The 23,421-nt window shown below is 38.5% G+C and overlaps 1 long non-coding RNA gene across 12 annotated transcripts in view; it reads left to right on the forward strand.

The window, feature by feature from the left end:
• The window catches only part of LOC125960884 (uncharacterized), a 323,923-nt gene extending 305,972 nt beyond the window's left edge, over positions 1–17,951 (forward strand). For 7 of the 12 annotated variants that reach the window (XR_007470997.1, XR_007470992.1, XR_007470999.1 and 4 more), the window contains 2 exons: positions 14,383–14,459; positions 15,256–17,951. This is a non-coding gene — a long non-coding RNA (uncharacterized LOC125960884). The remainder of the gene's footprint in view (positions 1–14,382; positions 14,460–15,255) is intronic. The other 5 variants (XR_007471002.1, XR_007471000.1, XR_007470995.1 and 2 more) reach the window with 5 other exon arrangements.
• The last annotated feature ends 5,470 nt before the right edge of the window (positions 17,952–23,421 follow it).

The raw sequence follows: 23,421 nt of genomic DNA on the forward strand, positions 1-23,421 counted from the left end.
CTTGCCCTCATTTTCTCCACCTTTAAACCCTAAATGGGAGATAATGCCTTCACTACTTTACATGCATGTATGAGACTCAAATAAAGAAATGTACACTTAACATCTAGGAAGAGAATGCAAAATGATAAAATACAATGTTTAATCCAAATCTAATTTTACTAGTGACCACGGACTAGAATACCAAAGTGCCTGAGATAAGGCTTTCTTTGCTGGCTTCTCTCCTCCCACTACCTGCCTCCAAATCCATTACTGCGGTGGCGTTCCCCCCTCCCCGCACCACCCCCCCATGGATGTTCTCTGACTGCAGGAGCCAGACTGGAGTCAATGATCTCCCGGTAAATACCTGTTTTTAAAGAACAACTGAAAGATTTTTACTTAGCTGACTTGTGAGTGTTTCCTGGACACAGATGGAAAAAGTTATTTAGAGACAGGAAAGTGATAAGGGCATTTTTTATTCTAACAGTGATTAAAGATCATTAATCCTTTCCACTTCACCAATTAGCAGGTCCTACAGGTCTTGACTGAAAACAAACAAATAAGAGTAAGGATTTTCTCCACACACCAATAGTCTTTTTTTCTTTTAATACCATGCGTTTTCTTTTTCTAAATTTATTTTATTTTATTCATTTTTGGCTGCGTTGGATCTTCGTTGCTGTGGCTTTCTTTAGTTGTGGCGAGCGGGGGCTACTCTTCATTGTGGTACGCAGGCTTCTCATTGAGGTGGCTTCTCTTGTTGCAGAGCACAGGCTCTAGGCATGTGGGCTTCAGTAGTTGCAGCACGCAGGCTCAGTAGTTGTGTCTTGTGGGCTCTAGAGCGCAGGCTCAGTAGTTGTAGCACACAGGCTTTGTTGCTCCATGGCATGTGGGATCTTCCCGGACCAGGGCTCGAACCCATGTCCCCTGCATTGGCAGGCAGATTCTTAACCACTGCACCATCAGGGAAGCCGACCAATAGTCTTAACTAATAACCTAAGTAGGCTGTGTAGCCAGGACTTCACCAGGCAAGGCACTGCACCTTGATTCCTGACCAGGAGGCCTCTGGTGTCATGCCCTGTGTTATGTGGTATATGGCTCTGGATCCTCAAGAAACCCCCAGCTTCGCCTGCCTCCAGTGGTTTTAGAATCTAAAGCAAGCATGATCCTGAATAATTCTTTGTTGTTGTTTTTTTAAATCAAATTCCAATTTAAGTACCATTCACTATTTAAACAGATCTCTAAGAAGTATCTTCTTGAAAAGTAAGGAATATTTTTAAATGTTGAACAATTATCCTTTCAGTTAGGAAACATTAATGAGTATTTGTTATGTGCCAGGAGCTGTGCTAGGTCCTGGGATACAAAAATGAATCAAGCTCAGTTTAGTAGGGGAAACAGATGTGTCAAACAATTGTTCTACACTGTAAGTAAGTAAATCATAGATCCTCACTGGCCAATGGGAAGGAGGACCTAGAGCACTCAAGATGGGTGCTGCAGGTAAGATTTCATGGAAGCGGCCCTTGAGCTGGAAGTTTTCATTCATGCACTCATGTCACAGATACTTACTGCACTCTCTATGTGTCAGGCATTGTTCTAGGTACTGGGAATACAGTACTGAACAAAACAGATGAAAATCCCTACCCTCATGAACTTACATTCTTGTGTAGACAATAATGAAGACAAGTAAATACATGACTCCTTTATCTAACTAGTGAAAAGTGCTAAGGAAGAAAAATTAAACCACAAATGCAAATTTGAAATTGTAGATGAGAGCGCCATGGAAGGTCTCACTGAGAAGGCAACTCTTCCTATCTAAAAAAGGGGAAGAACAAGCCCTAGGGATACCATGGGATGATAAGGCAGAGGGAACAGTAAGCACAAAGGCCCTGAAGTAGCCAAGTCTCTGGATCATTTGAGGAAGAGCAAGGCCAGTGTCTCTAGAGTAGAGTGAGTGAGTGGAAGAGCAGTGGGAAATGAGATTTGAGAGACAACCGGTGAGAAAGAGGGCCAACTTTGAACAGGAAGTGATTGGAAAGTTCTGAACAAGGAACTGAGAAGGTGACACTGCATGACAATGATCACAGGGGCAAGAGCAGACAAGATCAACTGGAGGTCATTGCAGTAGTCCAGATGAAAGATGGTAGTTTGGACCAGCATGGTGACAAGGAGGGAGGCGAGAAATAGTCAAATTCTGGATATATTTTGAAGGTAGAGCCAACATGATTTGTTGATACATTGGATGTGAAATGCGAGACAAACAAAGAAATCAGAAAAGCACCAAAGTTTTTGGCCTGACCAACTCCAAAGATGGAGTTGCCATCAACTGAAATGGGGCAGACTAGAAGGAGTTGGTTTAGGAGAATAGATCTAGAATTCAACTTTGAACATGTTTGGTTTGAGACGTTTATGCTATCTAACTAGAGATATCAAACAGTTGTATATTTGGGTCTGGAGTTCAGGACAGAGGTTGGGTATGGAGACATAAATTTGGGCACTGTCAACATATAGATCGAATTTAACACCATGGGTTTGGATAAAATCACCCAGAGAGAATGAGGATATAAAAGGGACTAAAGAGGAATAAAGAAATAAAAGAAAACATTCCAGATGGAGGGAAAAACATACATGAGGACAAGAAGGTAAGGACAGAAAGTAGTTTGGTTAAGTTAGACAGGAGTTGACAAACTTTTCTGTAAAGAGCCAGATAAATATTTTAAACATTTAGACATATATTTAGATAAATATTTTGTGGGTCATATGGTCTCTGTCACAGCTACTCAACTCTGCCATCATAGCACAAAAGCAGCCATAGACAACACCTAAATGAATGAGAGTGGCTGGGTTCAAGTGAAAATTTATTTATGGACACTAGAAGTTGAATTTAACATAATTTTCATGCGTCACAAAGTATTACTCATCTTTTGATTCTTTTCACCCATTTAAATACGTAAAAAAACATTCTTAGCTCACAGGCCATACAAAAACAGGTAGCAGGCCAGATTTAGTCCTCGGACTATAGTTTATCGACTTCTGAGTTACAATATAGGGTGCAATCAGGGAACAGTTGACAATGAAATTGCAGAAGTAGTCAGAATTTATGTCATGGATGAGAAATATTAGGTATAAAGTGACTGGTACATGGTATGAACTCAATAAATGGTAGATATCGTTATTGATCTGATGTGTCATGTAAAGGGAACTAGCAGCCAACTTTAAGGAAGTGAGAGTTACAATCAAAACTAAGACCTACAATCACAGGATTTAGCAATAACTAAACCAAGAGAAGGAAGAGGCTAAATGAGGCCATAACTGAAATGCGATTGGAGATGAGTGGAGGGGTCCCAAATGTACCAGTAAGACATCCTTGGTGATAGGTACTGTGAAAACACACACGTAGGTGATAAGATGTAATGATACTTTAATTTTACAAAATGCGTGTGGAAACTCATTGTGGTTGCAGCCATGATTCATTTGCAGTCCATGAATTAAGACCTTAAATCATTAATCCAAAAGATGCTTCAGAGTCAATGAACTGTATTTCTGTGATATAGGAGTTTCTTTAATTACAAGCAAGCTTATCAAACCATAGATAAATACAGTGTACCAGTATATCAGAATCACCAGGCAGAATGTAGGCTGTGTAGAACTACCAATCCTCTCCACTAAACCACCTCCTTACTAGCAGGGCAGTTCAGGTTTACTTGTTGTTCTGTTCCTGGCCAGTTGGGTGAACTTAAACCCAAGCCCTTAACTCTATTGGGCCTCACTCTTCTCTTCTAATATTATATTTTTCCCTTTGAAAGCCAGGGAACACATTGTTTAACTTTTGATTCCTTTCAGTCAATTTTAATCAAAAAGACAACTGCCCAGTGACCTGGCCTGCAAGATTACCATTATTTTAAAATAAATTTTATTTTACTCCACTATAGATATAAGACATGTTCATAGTAGATAATATGGAAAATACTGAAAAGGAGTAGTATGGTCACATGGGAATGGAGAATCACCCCTATATTCCATGGAAATCACTATTAAAATTTTGAATTTTTGGGGGGGGTGTCTTTCTATAATTATTATTATATTTTAAATTTCCAAACTTTTTTGCCACCACAAAATTTCAGCTGTCATCCTGCCATAAAAACAACCTGAAAACACTAGAATATATTAATATTATGAGACATTTTTCTTCTCCAGTACACAAAACAAAACTTCATAGTCCACCAACAATATATGATTAAGATTCTTTTTTTCTTTAAATAATTTTTAAGTGTACAGTTCAGTGGCATTAAGAACATTCACATTGTTTTGTTTTGTTTTATTTATTTTAATTAATTTAATTTTTGGCTGCAGTTGGGTCTTCATTGCTGTGCGCGGGCTTTCTCTAGTTGCAGCGAGCGGGGGCTACTCTTCATTGCGTTGCACGAGCTTCTCATTGTGCTGGCTTCTCTTCTTGTGGAGCACAGGCTCTAGGTGCCTGGGCTTCAGTAGTTGTGGCACACGGGCTCAGTAGTTGTGGCTCGCAGGCTCTAAAGTGCAGGCTCAGTAGTTGTGGCGCATGGGCTTAGTTGCTCCGCGGTATGTGGGATCTACCCAGACCAGGGCTTGAACCCTTATCCCCTGCATTGGCAGGTGGATTCTTAATCATTGCACCACCAGGAAAGTCCCTATGATTAAGATTCTTGAGGATGTGCTTCAGGACTGTTTGTTGAATACTTAAAAATAAAAGTCAGCATTCCATTTTTAAAGAACAGCTGGCTGTGACTCCTCTGCAGTTTTTGCTTTTTCGGTCCCTTCTGATTCTTAGCAGTAATTAATTTACTGGAAAGATTGAATGGGACTGAATTAACAATGCAAACACACAGTTGTATAATAAAAGTCTGTTATTCTTCACGTCTGTATTTTTTTTAATCATTACTATTTTTCAAAGAGGCTATCAGATACAGGTCAAATTATATTATGTGGCAACTATAAAACTCCTTTTAACCACACTAAAAACATTCTCAAGCATTATCTTACAGCCTACAAATGAACTTTAAAGAATATTTGACAAAATAAAAATCCCAGTCTAACAAGGCATTGCCCCTTAAGAATTGTTTAGGGGGCTTCCCTGGTGGCGCAGTGGTTGAGAGTCCGCCTGCCGATGCAGGGGACACGGGTTCGTGCCCCTGTCCGGGAAGATCCCACATGACACGGAGCGGCTGGGCCCGTGAGCCATGGCTGCTGAGCCTGCGCGTCCGGGGCCTGTGCTCCGCAACGGGAGAGGCCACAACAGTGAGAGGCCCGCATACCGCAAAAAAAAAAAAAAAAAAGAATTGTTTAGAAAGGAACCAGAGCTGTGATAACAAATTAACAATTGAGCATTTCCTGACTGTTGCTTCAGTTCTCATATTTCTGTCTTTCCCTTCACAATTTTATTGTTGTGATGGGGGAAAGGTACATGTTGTTAATGATTTCTGTGCCTGTTGTTTTGCCCACATTCTCCAGAAAGCCCTTTCAAGACTGTTCTTTGGAATCAGGCTTTATATGTGCATTCCAAGTGAAAGTTGGGCCTTTGCCAGTGAATTCAATGTCAGTGTCAATTATCAGGGTTCAAGAACACTTCTGTGAAAGGCAGTTTGGTATAGAAGAAAGAGCAAGGGACTGGGGTTCCGGGTCCTAATTCTGACTCTGACACCTATTAGTTTTGTGTCCCTTAGCTATTTACTTAAACCAAATAAGGTTTATTTCCTTATCTGTAAAATGACAATAATAACTGCCCTGCCTATCAAGGTTGTTGTGAGGTTACTGCAAGTGAAAGTGCTTTTTAAAAAATGCTAAGTAAATGTCAAGTTTTTTTGTGTGTTGTTATATATATAAATATATATTATGCATAAAAATATATAATAATTTACCATTTCAACCAATTTAGGTATACAGTTCAGTGGCATTAAGTACATTCACAATGTTGTGCAGCCATCAACATAATCCTTCTCCAGAATTTTTTCATCTTCTCAAAATTTAAACTCTACCCATTAAACAATAACTCCCCATACCTCCCTCTTCTCCACCCCTGGCAACCACCAGTCTATTTTCTGTCTCTATGAATTTGTCTACTTTAAATAGTGATACAAGTGAATCACACAATATTTGTCCTTTTGTGTCTGGCTTATTTTACTTAGCATGACATTTTCAAGGTTCATCCATGTTGTAGCATGTATTGGAATCTCCTTCCTTTTTAAGACTGAATAATATTTCATTGTATATATAAACCATATTTTGTTTATCCATTCATCTGTTAGTGGACATTTGGGTTGTTTCCCCCTTTGGGCTATTGTAAATAATGCTGCTATGAACATTGGTGTACAAAAATCTGTTCAAGTCCCCCCCTTTCAATTCTTCTGTGTATACACCAAGTAGTGGAATTCTTGGATCATATGATAATTCCATGTTTAATTTTTTGAGGGATTTCCATACTTTTTTCCACAGAGGCTGCACCATTTTACATTCCTACCAACAGTGCAAAAACGTTCTAATTTCTCTTACATCCTCACCAACACTTGTTATTTTCTTATATACTATACGTATATAAGAACCATTCTAATGGTTGTAAAGTGGTATCTCATTGTGGTTTTGATTCATATTTTCCTGCTATTAGTGATATTGAGCATTTTTTATGTACCTATTGGCCATCTGTTTTATCCTCTTTAGAAAAATGTCTATTCAAGTCCTTTGCCCATTTTTTAATTGGATTGTCTGAGTTTTTGATAGTATTGAGCTGTATGTGTTCTTTATATATTCTGGGAGTAAATCCCTTGTCAAAGATATGATTTGCATGTTTTCTCCCACTGCATGAGTTGCCAAATATTTTTATTTTTATTCATGTACCAAATTTTATTAAAAAAAAAAAAAAAAAAGCTCAGTCCTTCATTACTGAGCTTTAGGAACTGAGAACATTCTCCCAAATAGACTTCCTCCATATAAACATGATACCATAATTTAGAAACCAGATGAGAAATTTTCATTGGTAAATTTTTTTCTTCTGATTTAAGTAATAAGAAAAAATATTTTAAACTTCCCCTACTCACAACCTGTCTCAGTAAGATATTTAATTTAGTATCAAGTTGGAAAGTAATTTTCTTTACCTGCTTACACAAGAATTAGGTAGATTAACAAATTTGATAACAGAAAGCTAAAGCTGTATATGCCTGGGGAGAGAATACAGGGACACTTTTAAAAAACAACACTTCCTGCTTGTGCCTTGCATTCACCAGCCACAAAGGAAAAAAGAACAAGTCATATCCTAGCAGAGAATCATTACCATCTCCAGAGGTAAACTGTTAAATTGTGTAGGTGGAAATAACACTCAAAAAAAATATTGAGTACGTACAGGTCTTTCATTCAATCATTTGTTTTACTAACTTGATAGTCTCGGCTCTGTGTTAGGCGCTGGAGACACAAAAATGAATGGACACTGTTCTTGCCCTCAAGGAGCTCTCACCCGGGTGGAAAAAATGACCAAGAAACAGACAATTACAATACAATATGGTGGGCTTCCCTGGTGGCGCAGTGGTTGAGAGTCTGCTTGCCGATGTAGGGGACGTGGGTTCGTGCCCCGGTCTGGGAGGATCCCACATGCCGCGGAGCGGCTGGGCCCGTGAGCCATGGCCGCTGAGCCTGCACGTCCGGAGCCTGTGCTCCGCAACGGGAGAGGCCACAACAGTGAGAGGCCCGCGTACCATAAAAAAAAACAAAAAACAATACAATATGGTGAGTACCAGGGAGCTCTAAGGAGTGTTTCCATCGTGGATAATTCACAGTTGACTGCTGTGAGGAATATCTCAGAAGTATCAAGCCTACTGCTCACATGTAAGGGCTTACAAAATCCATTATGAATATAAAACCTTAGAAATGTTAATTACTGTTATTACATCCTTGGTATTCTTCAAGTATTAGAGATAGGGTGTATAAACCACATAGGATTTGGGGTCTAAAATTTTTTTAAATTTGTTTTCATTATAAAAATTATACATTCTTATTGTAGAGAGTGCAAGCAATACAGAACTCACCAGAGGTAACCATCATTAACAGCTCACTATGTTCTATTTCATCAAAGATGCTATTGACCGTAAGATGCATCCTAAATTCAAAAGTGCTAAGAATTGGAGAGAAAAAAAGGATTTCAAGGACTTCCCTGGTGGCACAGTGGTTAAGAATTCGCCTGCCAATGCAGGGAACACAGGTTTAAGCCCTGGTCCGGGAAGATCCCACATGCTACGGAACAACTAAGCCAGTGCACCACAACTACTGAGTCTGTGCTCTAGTGTCTGTGAGCCACAACTACTGAGCCCACGTGCTGCAACTACTGAAGCCTGCACGCCTAGAGCCCATGCTCCGCAACAAGAGAAGCCACCACAATGAGAAGCCCAGGCACCGCCACAAAGAATAGCCTCCGCCTGCCACAACTAGAGAAAGCCCACACACAGCAATGAAGACCCAAAGCAGCCAAAATTAAATAAATAAATAAATTTATTTTTTTAAAAAAAGTATTTCATCAAGCACTTGAAGTCTTGGGTCTATATGAGCAGAGGGCAGAGGCACCAAGGCAGTCCTGAGCAAACTGTACAGGAAAATCAGCAGGAAATCTGGCTTGCATGATTAAAAGAGGATTACATTCACTTTTGTACTAATGTTTTGTACTTCTAGGTGCTGTATATTGCATTAAGAAGTAGCATTCCAAAAATCCCTGGCTCTTAGAAGATGTTCCCAAAGTTTATGTTCTCAGAGCTGTCCTTAGTACCTTATGTGTAGGTTAAGGAATATGATCCTCACCCTTCCAAAGATTTAGTCTGTATTACTCAAGTGAACCTTTGCCTGGAAGGAGAGAAATCTCTAGTTTCTGAAACATTGGTCAATAAATATATATTGATCCCACATGGACTTATCAGATATGAAAGAGCACATGACTTTTTTTTCATTTATCGTCCTATATTTGTTTTCTCTTCTAAAATCCAAAGGGTTTTAAGGAATGAAAAGTGTTGCAATGTAACTTGTCCAACTGCCAGGTCTCTTTGTTTTAGAAACATTAAGGAGGCAACATGGTATAACATAGTGCAACAGAAAGACCTGTGCATGGAGACCTAGGTGCTACTCTTAGCTCTACCACTAATTAGATGTGTAATTTTAGGTAAATCACTTAACCTCTCTAGACTTCTGTTTCTCATCTCTAATTGCTCTATCTATTCCACAGGTTATTGTGCAGGTCAAAAGACATCATAAATGTGGAAGCACTTCAAAAAATCTAGCACATTCATATTATAACGTATTAATACATACATTTATTATTAGTCTGCAATGCCAATATTAGACTCAAGCAAGAGGAGCCCTTGCTTCAGAGGGCCCTGCATATCATAAACACAAACGCATACAAGTTTATTAAATATCTATCAACATGTGCCTAGAAGATATGGCTTCATCTCTGACAATAGCAACAACATTCTTTGGAGTGATTCAGAGATTATATACAATATTTTCTGGATCTGAGCCAAAATGGATCATCCTGATTAAACACATCAAATTTGACCTCACAGCCGCTCTGAGTTAAAAATGGAGATGCCATTTAAATACTGTTAGAGCAGTTAGATTTAATTTAGACAAGAGAGTGAGCTGTACTAGGATAGCTAAGTGAAACAACAGAAGATCCTCTCAGATAAATAAGGAATTATGGTCTATGGCGGAAAATATTTTTTATTTTGTGCTAACCACAGTTATTTGGTATTGACTGTTGCTTGCTATTAATGATGTTAGCAAACATTTACAAAAGATACAAACAGATCTAAGTTTGCCTACTTCACTTTTTGAATAATTTAAAATACTTAAAAACTTTTTAGGGAAAATGATTTTCCTAAATAGAAAGATACTAAATGTGATACATACAACAAAAGTGATAATCCAGTAAAATAAAAGAAAATTGCAACACGGAAATAAAAATGTTTGCATGATTATGAAGACATTCAAATTCAAATATATATCTATATAATAATCACATGTATAAATATATATAAATTTATATGTGTGTGTATATACACGCATATATATACTACTTCCTAAACATTCTAAGTGAGGTATAGTCTCCTATGAAGAGAGATTTGAACAAATTGAACCACATATTTTTCTTTTTGTTTTTTTAATTATATCCCAACATTTAAAAATTTGGAAGAGGAACTTAGCACTTTATGGATATAGATATTGCTTAAAGGCTGGTGAAAAAAATCATGTGATAGGATTTATATGATAAAATTAAAAATTTCTATTATCTTCTGTAATAATGATTATCATTGCAACCGCATTGAAATGTTTGAACGTAATATGTAAAATTCATGGTTCATTTCCAAATATAAATATTGATTTAGAAATTTTATTGACAACTTCAGTTGCTACTGCCTCAGCAGAATAAAATTTCTCCAATTCTACTGAACCAAATTTTAAAAACATCTACTATTAAGGAACTATTTTTCACATGAAAATAGTATTAAGGTTAACTTTTAAGATGTCCTCTTTTTTTTTTTTTTTTTTTTTTTTTTGCCGTACGCGGGCCTCTCACTGCTGTGGCTTCTCCCGTTGCGGAGCTCCGGACGCGCAAACCCAGCAGCCATGGCTCACGGGCCCAGCCGCTCCGCGGCATGTGGGATCCTCCCGAACCGGGGCACGAACCCGTGTCCTGTGCATCGGCAGGCGAACTCCCAACCACTGCGCCACCAGGGAAGCCCAAAATGTCCTCTTTTCTAAAGATACATATTGATGCATTCATGAATAAAGTGATATGTCTAGGATTTGCTTCAATATAATTGGATAGAGTTGGGGAGTATAGATAAACCAACAGTGACCAAGAGTTAATACTTGTTGAAGCTGGATGATAGGTACATGGAATTCTTTATATTTTGCATTTGTAAACATTTGGGTTTTTCCATGATAAAAATTTAAACAAAAAACTAAATACATTGATTCAAGAGAAGTTGTCTATTTTGCTATTAGTGTCAACAGAATACAAATTAAATATATTATAACATTATAATTAATGATTTTCCTGAAAAAAATAAAATATATAGAATAAGTGTATGATAATTTATACTTATGTACATCTTTATCTTATACCTCATCCAAACATCACCAGTCCATCAATAGAACATGCAAGTACACAATATTAAGTCCAGTCATTTTTGCTGTTTAACTTTCAGTCATATAAAACACATTGCTTTATACATTAAAAAAAATTTTTGTCAAGGAAAGTGGATAGAACACATTTATTAAATTATTTAATTTATTTATTTTTAGCTTGATTTATAATTTTTAATGATTTAGACCTATTGTATGTAGCCCTCTACTTGTACTCCTGGGTACTAGAAATGTTAGGGACAAGAATGTTCTCAAAATTTCCATTTTATTCTTAATTTTAACAACTAAGTGTTTAGATGGGGATAACTGGAATACTGCTTTGATTCAACTTGTAATTGTCTTTCCCCATATATTTTAGGAAAACATTGTATAATTATGCTGGACATCACAAATGGAGCTCAAATATCTCAGAACATTTTACCCAAATCAGGAACCACATGCATTCATGATTGTATTGACACTCTTCCCCTCTCCACAGACCAGTGACCAAAACAGCCATCATCTCTCTAGCAAGAATAGACGAGATCAAGTTACAATCTTTTCAGGGAAAACCTTAGGGGTGGTTGGAGATAATTGGTCATCCACATCAAGTTTATTCTGTATAGAGTTCTGTTTATAATCCTAGTTATTTGTTCAATACAAATATTAGGATTTAGGACAACTTGTGTAGAAAGAAAGTTTAAGATCCTCTATCTTTTATATGATGGAGACATTTAGCTTCCTATTTCCTTTACATCCAATCCCCAAACTAGAAAATATAAAAAGGTGAGGGGATAACTATCTGGTCGAGAGTTAGTCCATATAACCAACTAACAATTAGTTTGTTTTGTCTAAACTATTCATATATTCCTACCCCAAAGCCCTTCGTCTGTTTGAATTAACTGTGTGATAGCTCAAATCTCCACATGTAGCAATATTTTCAGACTCTTGAAAAAACTTCTTTCCAGTAAGGTACATTCATACTACATCTCTCCAATTCTAAGACATTTTTGATTTAGGATTGACCAAAAATGTAGTAAGCACTTTTTTAGGAGAAAAAGAAAAAAGACTGTAAAATTAATTCAAATTTCAGAAACATTGAAATGGGTGTGTGTGGGGGGTTGGTGAGGAGTATGTCTTGGAATTGAGAAAACACTTAACTAGGATTTTCTGAAAGAGCACTTTAGAATTAAGAAAGTTATTACAATTCTCATGGGAGGCTGTGGGGGGTGACAGGAGCCAGAGAAAGGTGTACATGTAGGTCATTATGTAGAAACAGCATGGTGGCCCCAGCTCCGGTCATAAAGGCATAGCATGAGAGGATGAGGACCTAACAGGAAGGACACCAAGAGTGGGGAGAAAGGGGCTTGAGAGCAGTCATCAAGGGTCAGGCAGGGGTTGGCCTTAAAGACACATTACATCAGGAAATTTACGGCTGGCTCTGCTTCCAAATAATCATAAAAAAACAGAAAACTACAGAAAGTGATTAAGGTGAGCCTCACTTCTGTAACTTCCTTCCCTTAGCTTATTATCAAAACCTAACCACCAGGTAATGCAGGGCCTTTCAGTTAGCCTTCTTGAGAAACAGTGCTGAGCATTCTATCTCCTAGAACATTTAAAATTATATTTAATCTCATTTTAGTGGAATATTAAAATATTGTTAATTCTATGTGCTAAGAAATGCAAAATGTTTTGAGACTAAATACCAGCGGGTATAGTCATTAGGTGTTATTGCATTTACCCAGTAATTGGCTCCTTTCCTATAATAGATGAATCTCTGTTTCAGAATGAAAAAATAAACAGAAAACAAATTCCCTACATAAAGGTCATATGAGCTCTTTGTAACCAGGAATAAGGTATTACAGTACATTTACTGAGCACCTGGTATTTAGTCCAGGTGGATTGCTTCACTCTGTAAATGCCAATAACTAGTGTTTGTAAGTCTGAACTAATATAATGGTCACTTTCATGTAATAATCGCATCCTGATTCTCTAACTGGAAAAACCAACATAAAAATCATGAATGCTCTGTGACTAAATAGGGAAAATAAATATTCTTTAACAGTTTGGGAATAGGAACAGTGTTTGAAAATGGAGACTAGAAAAGGAAAAGAGGCATTCTGGACCTTCTTGGCAGTTTTGAATCTGTCTTCAGCACTTCCAAAATCTAAGAGGGACAGACTGCTACAAAACATCTTTAACGTCTGTCTTCCTCATTCCCACCTCCTTTCTAGGTAGAGAACATTTTGGTTTTTATGTGTTGTTCTATTTCTTAAGCCCTGGGTAGGAGGATGTCAGATGGTAAACAAAGGAATTGCCCCCTTCATTCATTGAGCTCCTACTATGTGTCAGGCACTGTTCTGGGTGTCATGGAACCAAAGGGAACTAAGGTAAAGTTCCTGCTCTTCAGAAGCTTTCATGTGATGGGGGGACAGCAATTAGGGATTGAGACCAGACAAGGAAACAAATTAGTAGGCTACTTGGTATTGATTATGGGTATTGTTGGATACCAAACAGGATTATTTAAATCAGCCTGTGGTGTGTGTCTTGGGGGTGGGAGGTAGGACAGCAGTGGTGTACTAGAATGTAAAGTCTCGACCAAAGAGCAGGAATTAGCCAGATGAAGTGCAGCAAAGGAATACGGAAGAACCTTCTTGGCAGAAGGCACAGAAATAAAATTGGCAGAAATTGGCAAGTCATTAGATGGGGACTGGATCAAAAAGAGAAAGAAGAATCTCATAGATGGGCAGGTAGAAGCCGCAAAGGTGTAGGCAGAGCAGTCAAAATCAAGTTTCCATCAGATTTTTCTTCTGTCAACTCTGCTTTGGGTAATGCCCCCTCCCCTTGTTAATTGGTCCCCTTTGTCCTGACCCAGGTCATGGCTTCTAACCTGGTTCCAATAATTAACCTCGCCCTTCTGGGTTTGACACTTTGGCAAGTCACCATCTTTTTAGCTCCCTCCTGCTTTCTTTCCCTGACGTTCATTCCTGTTAAACCCTTTCATTCAGTGCATTTTGCTGCTTGTTTGCTAGTGTTCCAGATGCCTAACACCCAGTTAAATTAAACTTAGTTTTATATGTATTGATTTTTCTTTGCTAGAAAGAATACACTTACTCAAAATAAGAGCTCTCTTAGTTTTTGTTTTTGTAATGATTTTTAAAGAAATAGCCAAGAGCCAAGGGCTATGAGCCAAGAAAGCCAATAATAATAATAGCTACGAAAGTGGACTTTTGTTGGTTGCCTGCTCAGTGTCTTACCCCTGCTTTTTTTCCTCCACAGTACCTTGATCTTCATTTGAGGAATCCACCTCTCCCCATGCAGCCCAGGTGCTTCCAGAGAAGCTGACCTACTCCCTGGTTAGTTCAAGCCAACCACCACATTCCATCTTCCCACGCACATCTTTCAGATTTAAACAAGTGAATATCAGGATACTTGCTGGACTGATGGAAATCATTCTCTCTAGATGTGGATGAGGGAACATGTACGTTGGGGGTCTGTTTGCAGCCATCTTGTGATCATGAGAGTTGCTGGCTTTAGGATAAAGCTGTCACTATGGAAGACAGAGAAAGATGGAAAGATGGAAAGAATCTGAGCCCTTAGTGATACAGCTGAGCCTGTAGTGACTGAAGACCTAGAGAAATGGTCCTGAATGACAAACTAACCCAAAAGCCTGCCTTACCTCTGGACTTTCAATTTCATGAATCAGTACATTCCTTTATTGTTTAAAACAGTTTGAGTTGTGCTTTTTTGTTACTTGCAACGTAAAATATCCTATGCTGTACAGCTGTTACTGGTTGAGAGCCCACTATGTGCCAGGCATTGTAATGGAGGTTCCACAGAGACTAATACTCACAACCATGTTTTTTTCTTTTTTAAAAATTGTGGTAAAATATACATAACATGAAATATCACATTTTAACCATTTTTAACTGCGCAATTCAGTGACATAATGTTGTGCAACCATCTCCACTATCTACTTCCAATCACAACCATAGTTTAAGGTGGGCATTGATATCCTCATTTTACCAAAAAGGAAACTGATCCTCAGAGAGGTGCATTACCCAAAGCAGACCACCAGTTACTGGTATAGTCAGGATTTAAATCCACGTCTGCTGGACTGCAAAGTTCATGTTTTTTTCTACTTCATTACAGTGCCAAAATAAATTATCAAGCAAGGAAACAGGAAATCTTGGTCAAATTTCCGGCCCAGGGTCCACAACATAGAGATTAGGACCTTGGGAGAAGCAGATCCAGCAAACAGGAAACAAGGTAAGGAACAAAAAGAGATCAGAATCCAAGTCATCAAAGGTATGACACTAGAGGTTGGAGTCAAAGGGAATAGGGGAAAACATTTAGGTTCAAGAAGTAGCGTTTGAAAAGGGGCTTATCAGTGGAGACTTCAAGAATATCTGGTTGTATTTGTTCACCCTAACCTGGTTTGTAGGTGAGCAATCGTTGCCCTGCCTACTTCCCAAAAGGATTCTGACCTTTAATGAATATAACGAACTATATTTTAAAACAGAAATACCCTCAATTTTATGTTAAGCATTCGTTAAAATAAGTCACATAATAAAGATGATCTGTGTCACAAGCCTGGCCCTTTAAATGAGTCCTGAAATGACTGGAGAGCTCTATTACCTTCTTGTTAGGACAAGATGGATTGCAAGTAGTGTTCCCCAGCCCCCCACACCCCCAAATTACAAGCTTCTATGCTAAAAGCTATCCACCTTTGATGAGTATCTCTTAATTGTTTACTTTTTAACTAAGGGTTTTTAACTAGGGCTATTAGAACTCTAGAGGGTGTTTAATCTGTTGATCTGTTTGTTTTCAAGTCTGACTCCTTTCATTTGTGATCCTAGGTAAGTAGTAGCTTGGAGGGTTTTACTTATACAAAAAGATCAGTTCACTAATTTTCAATTTCCGTAAGTGTAAATTTCTAGTGTCAGAGGCTGTCTTGAAATGGGGGAGGGGAAGTTATGAGAATGGATTGGGTAAGAATCCCCAATGTTTTCATATCCCCAAATCTTGACCTCCACACCAACGCCCCTTCTCCAGCTCTGTAGTAAACAAAAACACTAACATTTTCTCAACAGTTATTTTATAAATAAATCTAAGTGCTGACCTTAATTATTCACTAAATAGAAATGACAGTGGCAGGAGCCCCATAGAGCCAATGTCATTTGACATTGTTGACACATGTATGAGGCTTATCACCCTTTTCTCTCTAGAGCAGCATTTGGAGAGTGAATGTCCATCATCTGTGTGGATAATCTGTTTGGCAATATAGCTTTTTTGGAAAATAAAACAGAAAACTGAATTTTTTTTTCTCCTTTAGAAGAAAAGTTTGCTTTTTGCGTTTTTTTCTAGTACTTTACTTCTTTAGAGCAGTTTTGGATTCACAGCAAAATTGAACAAAAAGTATAGATAGTTCCCATTACCCCCTGTCACCACACGTGCATAGCCTCCCCCATTATTAACATTCCCCATCAGAGTGATACATTTGTTACAGGTGATGAACCTACATTGACACATCATTATCACCCAAAGTCCATAGTTTACATCAGGGTTCACTCTTGGTATTGCACATTCTATGTGTTTGGACAAATATATAATGACATGAATCCACCATCATAGTATCATACAGAGCAGTTTCACTGCCCTAAAAATCATATGTGCTCTGCCCATTCATCCCTCCCTCCACCCTAACTCCTGGCAACCATTAATCTTCTTGCCATCTCCATAGTTTTAACTTTTTCAGAATGTCATAAAGTTGGAATCACACAGTGTGTAGTCTTTTCATATTGGCTTTTTTTTTTTCTTTTTGGCTGCACCGCGCAGCATGTGGGATCTTAGTTCTCTGACGATTGATTGAACCCATGCCCCCTGCACTGGAAGCACGGAGTCTTAACCACTGGACCACCAGGGAAGTCCCCATATTGGCTTCTTTCACTTACTAATGTACATTTAAAGTTCTTCTATGTCTTTTCACAGCTTGATAGATCATTTCTTTTTAGTGCTGAATAATATTCCATTACCTGGATATACCACATATTTATGCATTCACCTACTGAAGGATATCTTGATTGCTTCCAAGTTTTGTCAATTATGGGTAAAGCTGCTATAAACATCTGTGTGCAGGTTTTTGTGTGGACATAAGTTTTCAATTCCCTTGGGTAAATACCAAGGAGTGTGATTGCTGGATCATATATATGGTAAGAGTATAGTTAGTTTTGTAAAAAACTGCGAAACTGTCTTTCAAAGAAGCTGTACCATTTTGCATTCCCACCAGCAATGAATAAAAATTCCTTTTGCTCCACATCCTCACCAGCATTTGGTGCTGACAGTGTTCTGCATTTTGGCCATTCTCATAGGTATGTAGTGGGTCTACTTATCTTTGCAGTTTTTATCCTTGTCCACCTCTCCACCCTCATCATTCCTTACAATAGCTTATCTTTTTCAGAAAGACCCATGGAATTTGAGAGCTGGGCTGTAGGTGGCACAAACTAAGCAACACTAGACACATGATAGAGGGAAAGATTGAGAAAGGACTGGCTCAAGTCATGTGGGAGACCTGGGAAAAGGAACAAGCTGGCACCCCCTCAAGCTAATATTCTTTAAATAGCTGAGGGCAGAAAAAAATTCATTTTCTATTAATATAAAATGTATAGCTCGTTATGGTTAAAATAAAGAATTTATTACATGCATTGAATATAACAATATTTCCACTTATTTGGAATTGTCTTTCATTTTACATCACCTGGAACTTGAATAGCAATATTACTACTCATCAAGCATAGAGGTAAATTACAGCCACAAAGTCTTACTCAAAATATACTGAATATTACAAGTTCTTTTGTTTTTGTTCTTTCTAGTTTATATAACACAAAAACAGTTCTAACTTTTCTGAAGTTCTTATTCTTTCTTCATTTTTCTTTTGGGAATTTCTGAGCTAGACAACTTCTTGTAAGACACGTCCATGGCTTTAAAATGTAGAAAATAACCATCTGTCCCCAAAAATTGTGTTAGAAATTTGGAGTAGAATACCAAACTCAAATCCTACCCCCACCTCTTCTTCTGGCTGGCTTACCTGAGGGAGTATGCACACCTGTACTATGTCCCAATGAGAACCCCAGAACCATTTTATTAGTAAGCAGGAAGTATACAACTTAAAGTGAAGCTTGAGTCAAGGCTGGGTGGAGGCCAAGACATCTAAGTGAGGCCTCTTGCTTTTCCAATCCCAAATCTAAGTCCTGTGACCTCCTCAAGTGTGCCAGAAGAGTAAGAGTAAGGATAAGAATAAGACTCAGGTTCTTAGGTATTAATAGCTGAGCTTAAGTCCACCTACCCGACCAGGTGCCAGGATGAGATTGGACTGCCAGACCCATGAACTTAGGAATCAAGAGGGAAAAGGAGGAAGTTTAAGCCTCCTTAGCAGAGTAGTCCACCCTCACTCCTTTACCCCCACCCCGCCTCTTGATTTGCTTACTACATGGAGAAAATATATGCAAAACAGCCTGCTGCTCCTGGAGTAGGAAATGAAATAGCAGGCATTAAGATCCATACGAAAGGAAAGTGTCTTTCAGTGTCATGATCCCTCCCTCTAGGGAAGTGTCCCCAGAGTCTCTGACCAGACTAGTCACTTCTTCCATATGGAACATCTAATAAGAGGGTAGATAGAGGCAGAAGCTTAGATGGAAGTTTCCTCCTTCATGAGCTCTGGCAGAAATGCAATGAGACATGCTACACAACACCCCGCATAACCCATTATTTATTCTCTCCTTAACAAAGGGCCTTAATAATCAAACCGCAGTTCAGCCAGGATTGTCCAACTAGGAGAGATTAGCAGCTCCTTCATTTACTACCACTGCTCCTCACTGTAACTTCCTGGGACCAATGAGATGCACAGCTAAGTTAGTTCTCCAAAGAGTTTCTGTAATGGGTCATAACAGGTCATTAATTAATTTAGCTTCAGGGCTGTCCTGTACCCTAGGCTAAATATTCACTCCCAGCCTTTCTCACCTTCTGAGATGGCCCACACTCTCTGTAGAGTGTGTTTCTCTCTAAATAAATCCACTTCTTACCTATCAAAAAAAAATTCACTCCCTAGTTTATTTCCCATCTGAAATTATGCCTAATAATATTGTCCAAAACTGCTCAACAGAGAAGATACTTTTAAACGTCCAAATAAAACAACAAAGAATGGTTGAAAGTGGAATAATGTGAAGCCCTCCCCATTATTAAATTACCACAGAAAGTCAAGCCCAAAATGAATTCTTCTTCCTAGTGTAAATTAAACTCCAAAGACCATAAAGTGCAATTACTCTTCTCCCTAGTTTCCTGATCTTTTCAGTCTCTGTCAGAAGATTCTCCCTCAAATGCCTTGGGGTTTGGACTCCCTCAGCAGCCACTGCGCTCTGAGCCTTCTTCCATTACCATGGGTGTAGCACCTTCAGTACCATCAAAATTGAAGTAATCCACCCGAATATCTTGTGTCCCATAAATGTAAACGCAAATGTGACTCCTGCGGTAACAGCATTTTGCAAACAAAATGATATTCCTAGAACCCAGTGTATGGACCCTCGTTGCTGTTGCTTGTTAGAGATTGCAGCAGACTTAGTGTTACCTGGGAGAAGGGGAGTAACGCACAGGGAACAAAAAATGGAGAACATCATTTTGGTTTTCGCCATGCCAAGATGCCTATTAGAACACGTCAGTTTTCCAACTACTATATGTGAATTGAAATTCAGATGGGATAAATTTCCCATCAAGAGGTTAACCGTGACATAGGACATAGCTGCTTTTAATAAGGACAGGGTTGACTTTCTACATAACATCTTCCTCCTTCTCCCAAAAAGGGACCCACATCTCCTCTGTCCAGCTGACCACATCTGAAGCTTCAGGGGCAATTCTTATTGGCCTAAGAGTAATCCCCTCATGCTTGCCAGAGATTAACTCAAGAATGGGCATAAGGGCCCAACTGGGTACAGAGACATGGGGAGGTTTACAGTGGTAGCATCTTCAGTGTCTACTAGATCACACCCAAATCTTCTTTCTTTCTCTTGATATCCTTCCCATGTTTTGAACAATTTTGTTTCCATTTCCCTTTTGAATCTGGTGTTTCTGGCCTGGAAGCCCAGTGTTAAATTGAGCCTGGTCTCTGTTGAGTGACACCACTTCCTTTTCCATAGTGAATGCAGCATGGCACATTTGATAATAGGCATCCCTGCAGTCCATGCTTATCTGATCTTCTCAGGGTATTTGTCCATCTCCAGTAGGACCCCAAGTCTTTTTAAACTTTATGACACAGCTGCTGCCACTGTATCCTGTTCTAGAACCCCTTAGGTGTATTAACCTTGCTTCCAAGATCCTCTTTCCTGAAATGTATCTTAGCTGGATTATCATTCAACAAATTCCTGAATCTGAAGCTTCTGTTGATGCCTGCATAGGCCATAATCTCAGGATCATAGAGGGTCTAATATATCCTCTGACATGTGCTCCTCTAAAGCCCTCTTCCTTTACCTTTCAAATTCTCTAGTCCTTGAGTGACTTGTGCCATTTCATGTATTACTTTCTGCCATTTCTTTTTCCACTTCTGTTCCATTTCTTTCTATAATTCCTACTCCTTTCATGGAGGCCTGAGTTGCTGGGTTTGTTCTTTTTTTTTTTTTAATATTTATTTGTTTATTTGGCTGCGTTGGGTCTTAGTTGCGGCACTTAGTTGCGGCACTTAGTTGCGGATCTTCATTGCAGCACGTGGGATCTTTCATTGCCTCGTGCAGGCTTCTCTCTAGTTGTGGCGTGTGGGCTCCAGGAATCGAACCCGTGTCCCCTGCATTGGGAGATGGATTCTTAACCACTGCACCACCAGGGAAGTCCTGAGGCCTGAGTTTTTAAATTTTAACATACTACTTAAATGGGCCCAGTTCTTTCAATAACACAGATAAACCTCCAGCTGCATTCTTTTATCTTCGCTTCCTTCCCTCCTCCCTCCCTCCCTCCCTTCCTTCCTTTCTTTCTCTTTCTAGGCCCATGCATTTGCTTCCTGACATACTCCATAGACTCTCTCTTGAGAGGCTCCCATAGTGAAAAAATGTCAGAATATTCTGCATCTACCACAAGATCCTCAGTTCAAATATTGCTTGAGTGGAGACAATCCTGCATAGGTCTTCTCCCATCAGTTTCCACCCATGCCTGATCTCTACCTATTGTTGCTCTGCCTGACTCTTTCTTTTTGGTGTTGTCTTCCCTGTACCTTTAAAATATTTTTCTAATATCATTCATTTTCTAGACATACTTTCTTATAACAAGAGCCATACCTACTTCCCTACATATAATGTCTGTGTAATCTTGAAAATCATCAAGTAGGGCCTGAAATAACATCAATACCAACAGCAATGACAGTAACAGCTAATAGTTTACTGAGCTCCTACTACACACCAAGCACTGTTCTAAGCATCTTATAATCCTCACAATTCCATGAAATGAGGACTATTATCACACCCATTTTACAGATGTAGAAACTGAAGCACAGAGAGGTTAAGTAATTTGCCCAAGATCACACAGCCAGTAAGTGGCAGAGCCCCGTCACGGTCTTTCACTCATATCTGCCCACCCTTCAGTCACTTACCAGTCCTTTCATAATATAACACCCTTTTATTGTTTGGCCTAGTCATCTCTCAATGCTTCGAAATTGGATTCTCCTTTTAAAAAGCAAAAATAAAGATTTACAACAGTCTATCACAGCCCATCCTAAATCTTGAACATAATTAATTTCTTTTAATAGGGCTACGTCTCTATTATTCCACAGGGAAAGGTATTAAAGTTAGATTCTATAATTTTTTTTAAAGATAACCTCTATAATGAGAATCATTTGATTGCATGCTTACCAGGTTTTCCCACATATACATTACATTTAAATCCTTAGTTCCAAGTTAATTTTCACTTCCTGATAAAATATTATCTGAGCATGTACTAAAGAATGAATTTTTGCAGCTTAGTGAGATAAGTCATTCATACTCTAACAAGGATATTTTAAACAGCTGGTTATTCCTCCAGGAAAACGGTATTCAGATCAGACTAATTTCCTAAATGACATAAAAGGAGTGAGCAGTTTTCAGGTGTCTTATGTAACTGAGTGCTGATGGCTTAGGACTAGATGACGGAATGATAGAGAAAGGGGAAGCTGAATCTTTGAAATGGTAAAAATTATCATTTAAAAATCACAGTAAATATCACCTGCCAGGTATTAAAATGATGAAAGGGCTTATTTTTTCCACACTCCTATTGTGATAGGTTTTATAAACAAATAATTTTAAGTACACTAACCTGTTAGGCACCAGTAATTAGTTGAGAAAAAACAAACACAAATATTCTTGAAGAGAGAGCAAACCCTGAGGGAGTTTAGTCCTCTGAAATTATGCTAAGTGTATATTGAAATCATTCTGGAAGCCTCCTACCCCAAATAAAAATCCCCTTTTTCTCTCTCACACATAACTTCTGTGGCAGCTGACTGACAGGATTATCTGCTAACACAGGTGGACCTGGCGATGGCTAAAACCATCTGGAATATTTTAGGTTTTCACTGGAAGAATTAAGAGTCTATAATATCTGTGAATGGAAAGGGCACTAAGTCTAGTGCAGATATTAACTTTGCCACCAAGTAGTTATGGGATTTGGTTCTGTCACCTCATTTCTTTGAATTTGTTTCCCAATCTATCAAATACAAAAATGAGAATTAAATGATCTCCAAGGCCCGTTCTAACAAGTTCCACAATTTTAAGATGGTTTTGAACACTTCTTCACAAAGAAGTCTCTAACATTTAATCCTGTAAGATAAACTAAAAATATGTAGGAACCAGTGATATGGGGATAGGATATTTAATATCTCCCAATAGATACTCCACTATTGTTACACTACCTTCTCTGTTGCACTCCATCAGCTATCACGGCTCTGAAAAAGGGAGCAGAGCAGATGCCATCACAAGAATGAAGAGGATATGGTACATAAGGAAAGCTCTTGTCATACAAGAAGAATAAAAATCCACCTCTTTTTTAAAACGTTTTTATTGAAATATAGTTGATTTACAATGTTGGGTTAGAAAAATCCATCTCTTGCAGCCCTAAAAAATGATGGAAAAAAGGACAGAAAAAGGTAATCAGATCCGGTGTGCTTACTTCCTGTCCCTTCTCAGCATGAAAACTAGAATTGGAGGTATATAGTTGAAGTATTCACATATTATAGACATAGGGTAATTCAAGAAAAATGGGGATAGTGGTTTGCTTCTCTGGGCATGACTGTGAGAGGCTGAGTCTTCCAGG

The sequence above is a fragment of the Orcinus orca genome, chromosome 13, assembly GCF_937001465.1.
Source record: "Orcinus orca chromosome 13, mOrcOrc1.1, whole genome shotgun sequence".
Classification (NCBI taxonomy): Eukaryota; Metazoa; Chordata; class Mammalia; order Artiodactyla; family Delphinidae; genus Orcinus; species Orcinus orca.